General features: G+C 53.9%; 1 pseudogene; it reads left to right on the plus strand.

Annotated features, from left to right (window-relative positions):
* Nucleotides 1–5,684: 5,684 nt before the first annotated feature.
* Nucleotides 5,685–9,524, plus strand: LOC123815003 (annotated as a pseudogene).

Genomic DNA, 9,524 nt, shown 5'->3' on the forward strand with positions numbered 1-9,524 from the left:
AACCCTCTCTTGGGTTTCTTTCCTACAGGAGCTGTAAGGTTTCAGGAAGCATGAGAACGTCTCCTTGATTATTAATCAAATCTTTTTGACCTGACACCACCTACTAACCAGCTGGCTGCAACCGTCTTACTTGTGAGCGGACAGGAGGTTTCAGTAGGAGGTAGGAGAAAGAGGGAGACTTTAGTGTCTGGGGCTCTCTGGGAGTGGTGGGGAAGCTGAGGGACCCAAAGGAGAAGGAGCACCCCGATGGTGAAGGGGTGAAGGGCAGAAACGTGGGGAAGCTGTGACTACTCTTACATGACCTCACAGTTGGGATAAGGCTTAGAAACGCCGAAGGCAGTGAAGGTTCCCTCCCCGAGGCAGATCCATGTGCCTGCTGGGAGCGCCTGGCCCCGGTCCTCCCCTCTCCCTCCATCCTGGGAAAGGGCCCATGTCCTTGATCACAAAACTCCACTGACAAGGAGCAATGATCCCTCCAAGACTGCTAACGCCCCGAAGACAAGCACTTGCAAAATGATTCCGTGACAGGCCACTGCCCCAGGAATGTTCCCGCGGAGAGGGCTGGAGGGAGCTGAGCGAGGGGTGGGGGTGGCTTCCTGGGTTCCCGCCAGCCCTCCCCTGCGGCTATGCCCGGGGCTTCTCTTCCCACTCTGGTCCCCACCGCCACTCCCCACCGCCTGGGGCGCCTGTCCACCATGCCTTTCCTGGAGGGCTCAGAAAATACGCACCCCAGCTAAAGAAGCATCCAGGCCCCCCTCTGCACACTTTCCTGTAAGGCCAGCACATCTGTGGACACCCAGGGGCTCCCGAGGGCCCGTGAGCCCCCCTTTGGCTCCACTATCTCATCTGCTCAGACCAGACCGCTGCCTGGAACCCACAGCAGCTTGGCCAAAACGCAGCTTGCTCATCGCTTCTCCACGGCTGACGTCCCCCCAACTCGGCCCGGCTCCTCTGGCTCAGACAGACAAAGGCTCTCGGAAACTTGAATTTGCAACCACCCCCCTTCCAACCACTGCCCTCCCACCACCCCCACCATCACCACACTGGAAGGGACAGGAAGACATCGTGACACTGAAGGCCCACGTAGAGAAAGAAGAAGTGGCTGTGTCCTCGGTGTTCAGGGGCCGTTTGGAGCTGTTGGTGCAGGAGGGCCTCAGCAGAAAGCTCCACAAACCACGGGGGCCTCGGGCATGGAAGTTGAGTCGTCCTCAAGGAGTGATCCCAGCTGTCTTGCCCGTCCTCCTCTTCCCACCCCGCACAGTCATGCCTCTCTTGAACTCTAAGGGGCCGCATAAAACCTGCACCCAGGGGAGCAATGGGCAGTGGCAGCTCATCCCAGGCTCACCCCTGAACCTGCCCCCAAGGTCCCCTTTTCTCTGACTCTTCAGTGAGCTAACAGCAGCCCCACCCCTGGCCCATTTCTTGCCTGTGACATTTCCAGAGAGCCAAAGCAGGGCCCACCCGGGCTCTCTCCTGTTGCTTCTTCTGTCCTCAGCTCTTCCTTGTTTCACTGTCCGCAGCTCTCATAAATGTACTCTCAAAATTTAAAAAAAAAATGGAAAGAAGTGATTCCAGGGCAGTTACACCGGATGTACCAGAAATGCTGCTAATGCCAGCAGACCCTCACGCAGGTCTACAGCAGTGCCCCCCACTTCTGAGGCCAAACATTCTGAACAAATTCATTTCAGTTTAGCGCCAAAACTCATCTGGTGGCCCAAACCGAACTTGAACAGATATGTGAATACCCAGACATTATTCTCTGCAGAAACGTGAAGGAGTCTAATTAGGGGAGGCTCACCCAGATCCCACAGCTCTGTGAACACACGGCATGTGCTTTCTGAACCCCCAAACTCCCCTAATCCCATGACTCAGGAGGGCCCTGAGACAGCAGGGGTTTGCTTGTTTGTTTGTTTGTTTGCTTGTTTGTTTTTAGAGAGAGGGGAAGGGAGAGAAAAAGAGGGAGAGAGGTATCCATGTGAGAGACAAACATCGATCAACTGCCTCTTAAACATGCCCTACTGGGGACCAAACCTGCAATCCAGGCATGTGCCCTGACCAGAAATCAACCAGCGACCTTCCACTTTGCAGAATGACACCCACCCAACTGAGTCACACTAGTCAAGTCCAGGTGTGACTAAGTCCTTTCCATCTGTTAACTCATCCAACTCTTGCAATAACCCTGTGGAACAGAACTTATCATTCTTCCTCCCATGTTGTAGATAAGGAAACTTAAGCAGAAAGGGGTGGAGTGACTTGCTTCACAGCTGGTGGGTGCTGGAGCTGGGGTTTGGACCTGGGGAGCCTTAGTTCTAGAGCCCACCTCTGCACCACCCCCATCTGCCTTGCCAAGCGAGGTGGGGGTGGTAGGTTGGGGTTAAACAGCACAGAATCGCCCTTGTAAGCTGCCTTTGCAACATGGACATGCCCAGGAGGCTTTGTGAGAAGCCAGCCTGCAATGACAGGCATTGTCAGAGGGTGACCAGCCGTCCTGGTTTGCACTGGAACTGCCTTAGTTTCAGCACAGAAGGTCCTGCATCCCAGCAGACTCCTCCTTCCCACCACGCAGGGATGGCTTGTCGCCCTAGGTCCTGGGGACCTCGTGCCTCTTCCCCCAGGAGCATCGTGAGCGTCACGACCCACTGAGGGGGATTCTAGGATCTGAAGGAGCAAGTTGTTCCCACTGGAAGGCTTCTCGATGCAAACCAAGTTCTCCTGCAGGCACTCATCCAAGACACAGGGAGGGCATGCTGGCTGTGTCCCATTCACTGAGTGACAGTGTGTGTGTGCGATAAAACTAGCACCTGCTTTAGGGGTTTGCAAGGACCAGTGCAACCATAGCGGGCTTTTCCTTTGAGCTCTGACTTTGGACTCCATGGTAAACACAGAGGTGATATTCTAGTGGGGGGGAATTTACTCTGACATTCCAAATGAGAAAGGTCTGGATTTCAGCCCCGCCTTTAAATTTTAACCCATTAAACGCCTACACTGGATACCTGACTTCTCAGGAATGAACCACATCAAGGACTCACACCCACCTGGCACCCATCTGGCATAGGACTCACACCCGCTGCTGTCTCTCTGCAGAGAAGACGAGGCAGGGCTGGGGCTGCAGAGGCAGGAGAGGAAGGAGCCTGGGCTCAGAGAGGGAGAAACAGAGCCCTGTGTGCTGATGGTCCCAAGGGCTCCTGAGCTGAGTGAGAAAGGAGGGGGCCAGGGTGCTAATGCCACACCATCCACACAACTGCTGAGGGCTCTTCCAGACCAGAACACGGGCAGGAGGCTTCCGGTTAAACATGGCCGACTGAACACATCTCCCGCCACTGTTCTCTGAAGTTCCAATAACATATGGATGAAATTCCAAAAACAATGCATAAAGGCATTTAAAAAAATACACACCCACCCACGGGGACAAGGAGAACCTGGGAAGAAATAACAGCAGATAAAAAGAATCAACCAAATTCCGGAAGCTGGAAAGCAGATGTTGAGCAGGGGCTGATTTAAGAAACCCAAGAAGGTGAAACCTGCTGTTTGGGGGGAGTGATCAGAACCCAAGGCAGTCTGAGATCCTCAGAAAAGTGCAGGGCAGGACTGACAATGGAAGGACTGGATGGCTATCCACCTGGGGGACAAGTGGGCTTGGAGGTCTCCTGCCCCAGCGGACACAGGCAGGACACGACCCCTCCCCACCGCCGCAGGGGGCCCCACTCGTGGGAGAAGCTGGGAGATGAAAATCTGAGATAACGTTCCCTGCAGAGCTCAGCACGGGGCCCGGAATAGAGGAGGTCCTGGGCGAGCTGTTGGCGTCATTACGTTCCGATGGCCTCTTTCTGTCTTGTTCTCCGAATGTCTTGGTCTGAAAGCTATGAGGCAGGATGTGAGGGCGATCTGGTTGCGACATCTGTCACCTCATTGATCGCCGGGGTTGGAAGCTATGAGGCAGAAGAGGCGACTGGATGGCAGAGTCTGGCTGCCTGCTAACACCCCTCCTCCGACCCACACGCCCTTCCCACAAGCCAGGGTATCTGATGCGGCAGACATGGCCGGCTGCCTTCTCCTACCTGCCACCCACTCCTAGCTTGCCGGGAAAGGGTTGGCTCTCTACCTCGCTTTCCAGCCTCAAGGCATTTCCCCAATCTGCTTTACAATGAGGAGTGGCCACGGGACTGTGGATGTGGAATCTGTTGCAGGGAAACCAGGTGGTAGCCTTAAAGGAGGAAAGCCGTCGTGTGCCCCAAGGATAAGGACGGAGTGCGAGGGCCGGCGGAGGGGACAGATGGAAGGGCCTATCTGTGTGGGGCGGCTGCACCAGCCGCGCATCGCCTGCCCTAGACTCCTTTTACATGACAGAGAAGTAAACTTTTTGCTGTGGTTAATTTAGGATTTGGTGTTGTATGCATCTGATCCCCATCCTGGCTGATAAATCTGAGATGGAGACATCCCTCCCTTGCCCTCTTTCCGATTCGGAGAACCTTGAAGATCAGAATCCTTCGTTCAGAGACCTTAGTTAAGGAGTCCACAGGGCCAGGGGCAAAATGCAGCCCACACGTACAAATGTAGGTTATCTCATGAGCTAGGTTATCCTATGAGTTAGGTGTCTATGTGGATTATCCTACGAACTAGGTGTGTCTGTGTGTTACCCTGTGAGTGTGGCACTACGTGTGTTATCCCCACTCAACAGAGGAGGAAGCTGAGGCCCGGACAGAACTTGTGCAAAGTCACAGAACTGTCCGAGGTGAAGCCGGGCCCGCAGACCGCCTGCGTTTCACACTTGCTCTGTCAGCGTTTGCGTTTTTGCAATCCTTCGTTCCCCACCACTTGCCCGAAGTTCACAGGGGAAGACAGCAGAACCAAGGAGGAAGAGACACTTAATGACCCTGGTCATACGGTAGCAAATCGACGGCACAGGCTCCCCTACGGCATCGTGAGCCAGCCGACCAGGGAGTGGGTTTTCTCTCCACGACCTCCGTGCCCGGGGCAGGGCCAGCCTGGGGAGCCGTGTGCTGAATGAACGACGTGACCTGCCCTCAGCCACACAGCTGGATGGCCAAGCAGAGGCGCCTGCCAGGGCTCTGCCCCCAGACCTGGCTGCTGTCCAACCTGCGCTGCTTTTTCCTGAGTACTGACAGAGGTCAAGAGCGCAGGCTCTGAGGTCTGGCATATTCACACCCAAATTCCAGTGTCATCTCTCACTGTGACTCTCTGTGACCATTGGGAGCCTTGGTTTTTCCTCTAGTGAGTGGGGCTGATGACGGTGCCTTCCTCGCAGAGATGATGCACGTTAATCCCTTCCCCTGGTGACTAGCTCGAGAAATAGTAGCTATTATTGTGACATATGTTTTGTATGAGTGTGTGGGATGGGACGGATTAATTTGCCTGTGTCTTTATTTTTTTTTTGAGGGTATGTTTATATGACCTGGGGGCAAGGGAACAAGAAAAAGCTTAGGACAGAAGAAACAATAGGAGAGAGGCTGGACGGGGCTGCCTCGACTTTCCAGAAATGTTATAGGAAAAAATGAGCCCAGGCAGGCCTGCTTTGACTCACTGGAAAGTCCGAGAAAAGGGGACCTTGGGGACAAGTTCAGCGGGTGAGCCTGGGACGAGCTGCTGCTGCCCACTGCTCCCCTGGTTGCAAGTGTCATGGGAACCTTTAGAGATTATGAGACACACGTTGGTGGGAGACGAAGATGGGGAAGGGGAAGGCAAGGGCGTGCTTCCCAGAAAGGGAAGCTCCTAAGTTGCCTATCTTGAAATCTTTCTCCTCAGGCGCTGACTTGCTCTCTTGTAACCCAAGGCTGCCTGAGCCCTGGGCAGGCCTGGACACAGGTCAAGGGCTCAGGTGAAGGCTTCCCGTATATCTCAGGAGCTTGGGAACAGTGACCTGAATCGCCCACTTACACCCCATCATTCCACCAGCACACGACCCCCTCCCACTCTCTACCCAGCCCTGGGTCAGTATTGGAGATCCGAGATCATTTGAGCCTGTCCTATCTGTGAAGACCCTTTACCTGACTGGTGGGGTCAGACGAGGTCACATGACTTCGTTATACACAGAAGACGATGACAAGTCGTGTGGAAAGAGCAAAAGGGGCCCTGGCTGGCGTAGCTCAGTGGATTGAGCGCGGGCTGGGAACCAAATTGTCCCAGGTTCGATTCCCAGCCAGGGTACATGCCTGGGTTGCAGGCCATAACCCCCAGCAACCACACATTGATGTTTCTCTCTCTCTCTCTCTCTCTTCCTCCCTTCCCTCTCTAAAAATAAATAAATAAAATCTTTAAAAAAAAGCTTAAAAAGAAAAAGAAAGAGCAAAAGGGCTTCCTCAAGGAACACGTTTTCCCACTTCAGCAGAGATGCAAGAAGCTCACCCACATCCCCACCCTTCTCTCCTCCCGCACTGGCTGCTGGGGGCCTTCCCCGGGCTCCGCAGCTTGCTGTGGCGACGTGACCCAGCTGTGGGGACTGGATGGGGGCTGACGTGTGATATGTGCCACTTCTGAGCCTGGCCCCTGCAAACCCTAACCGCCCCCTTGATACTCTCTCCCCCTCTGAATGGCTGGAATAAGCACGAGCCTCAAGGCGACCTTGAGACCCACAAGATTCAGCCCAAGTCCCAGAAGGACTGAGCAGAGAGTTACCACCCACCCGGACTTGGTAGGTACATGAGCAAGAACGCTATTTCTAGCACACTTTATTTCTGCCAGGTCTTTGTAAAAGTCGATGTGTTGCAGTAGCTAGGGTTGTCCTCACTAATCCATCTGCCTTTGAAGCCCGCTTTTCTTCACGACAGAACTCATGTTTCCCCTGCACAAGTTTGACACTTGCTTTGGTGCCGAGCACTCAGTTGCTGACGCCATGGTCACAGCTCCAGTCTTTGTTTAACTGGCGCCGCCACCCCTGATCGGAGCGCGCAGCTGCAGATCCGGGCAGCCTCACTCGTGCCTTCTGTCTGCACGGGCTTCTTCCCGTTGGCCGGCACGAGGTCGTGACCTAGATTTTGTTCAGGAAGGACACGCGAGGGAATCCTGCGTGTTTGAGAAGGCGCCTCTCTTGTCTGCACATGTGAATGGCATGCGGTGTGGGGGAAGCATCTCTCTCAGTTCCTCCTCCAGCTCCGGAGACTTTGGCCCGTGGTGTGTGGACGGACAGGGTGAAGTTCAAGGCCAGCCTGTGTCCCCCGGGTCTTGGCCAGGACCCGGCAACACAGTCAAACTGAGTAACTGAGGAGAGTTCAATAAAGGCGTTATTGAACATTGACAGTTGTCAGGTGAATACAGTCTGAGGTGCTTGCATACAACATGGTAACTCCGGCTGACTGATAACACTTTTGTATGACTAAACTGTGCTAAGAGAGTACGACTAAAAGGTTCTCACCAGGAAGGAAGGAGGGAAAGGAAGGAAGGAAGGAAGGAAGGAAGGAAGGAAGGAAGGAAGGAGGGAAAGGAAGGAAGGAAGGAAGGAGGGAAAGGAAGGAAGGAAGGAAGGAAGGAAGGAAGGAAGGAAGGAAGGAAGGAAGGAAGAGAGAGAATATGTGGGGTGATGGGTGTGTTAATTAACCTGATGGGAGAATTCTTTTGAAGCAGGATAATATAAAGCTAGGGAAATCCCTAACAAGTAGAATAAGGGAAACTGAGGAAAAATAATAAATAAGGCCACACAGCCTGAGCAATTTACAGCCAGCCAATGAATCACAAAGTTTTATTTTTCCCAACCAAGGACACTTAGGAGCAAGTGGCTGACATATCCCAGGACAGACTGGCTTCAGTCCCCGTCCCTCTTCGGTGACGTTCTTGATGACGTTCGTTAAAGATAAAACTAATGAGCCCTGGAGGGTGTGGCTTGGTGGGTTGAGTGCCGGCCTGTGAACCAAAGGGTCACCAGTTCGATTCCTGGTCAGGACGCATGCCTGGTTGTGGGCCAGGTCCCCAGTGCAGGGTGTGTGCGAGGCAACCACACATTGATGTTTCTCTCCCTCTCTTTCTCCCTCCCTTCCCCTCTGTCTAAAAATAGATAAATCAAATCTTTTAAAAATGCTCTAACCGAAATTACAGTATAATATAAAAATAAATAAATAAAAATAACTAGAAAATAACCCCTGACCTCTGTATATACCTACTTTGATGAATTCACATATTGAAGGACACACCTGAAAAGCTGATAAAAATTTTGTTAAGACCCTCCCCTAAGGCCTCCCCTAGGACTCCTGCTGGCCAAAGAAAGAGAAAAAGCCTTGATACGAAGGACACAGACACGCTCTCGCTGGAGCACACCCGCCCCTTGTATCTCCTCTGCCTGCCCCCTGCACGCAGAGACCCCAGGAGACTTGCAGCCAGGGGGCAGCAGGCTGGTCCCCGGGGACCAGCTGGTCCCCGGTCCTCCCCCCGACCCTGTCTCCAAGGCCACATTTTTCTCTGACTTTCTCTCTCCTGTTGTTTCCTCTACCCCAAGCCCTTCCTTTGTCTCACTGTCCCCAGCTTTAATAAACATCCTCTCCAAATCACATGGACTCGTGCTGTGAAATCTTTTCTACACAAAGTCAAGAACCCACTCGCTACTGGCTGGCCCGAGGCAGACCCGCTCTGGGCCCAGAGCCTGTCTGGTGACACTTTCACAGTATATACACACACATTGGCTCGTCGCATCGTAGCTGAGCTCCACGCAGTTCAACAAGGGGCCTCTGCAGGCTCTCGGCTGAGGCCAAGAACTGGCTTCTGTCCCAACAGCATCCTAGCAGGAGGCAGCATTCTGCAGCTGGATTGAGGGACTCACGAGCCTCTCCATCAATCCTGACTTCCAGAAGGGTCTGAAGGACAGAATCATCTTGTGCACGTTCACCAATAAACTGCAGCTGGGCTCGGTACCCAAGATCAACGGCCCCATGCAAAGCTGGCACCAGCTAGAAACCCTCTCCAACTTCACGGAGGCCATGGTCATCTATAGCATGAACTCTGTGGGCTTGTTCAAGGCCAATGACCTGTTACAGCGGGAACATGACACGGTGCAGCCGTGTCTTCTGGCTCTGGTAGGGAAGGCCAAGACAGAGGGGCTGCGGAGCGATGCGAACGTCGGCATCAGGTGCTCTGAGAAACAGGTGCAGGACCTCCATGACGCCATCGTGAGGACAGGCCAATGTGTCATCAGGCTCCAGGTGGGCACCAACAAGTGTGCCAGCCCATCAGGCATAATGACGGACGGAAAGACAACCCCAAGAACCATATCCTGCCACCCACGGACTACTCAACCATCCGCTTGCAATTGGGCACCAACACGTGTGCCGGCCAACTGGGCACGAGGGATCCCAGGACCTGGCCGCATATCTGAGATACCAAGCTGGGGACCGACAAGTGCGGCAACTCCTCCGTGCAGATGGGCTACACACAGGGCACCAGTCAAAGAGGCCAGATCTCTGGCCTGGGCCAGCAGTTATGACCCCAAGTACTGCCCACAAAGCCCAGTGGGCCATGGACCTCCAGAGTCAGCCGGCGACTACTCAAGCTCAAGGACGGCCCTGAAGCAAGCAGGCTACTGA

This window comes from Phyllostomus hastatus, unplaced genomic scaffold, assembly GCF_019186645.2.
Source record: "Phyllostomus hastatus isolate PE091 unplaced genomic scaffold, TTU_PhHast_1.1 phas_contig_17, whole genome shotgun sequence".
NCBI classification, from domain to species: Eukaryota; Metazoa; Chordata; class Mammalia; order Chiroptera; family Phyllostomidae; genus Phyllostomus; species Phyllostomus hastatus.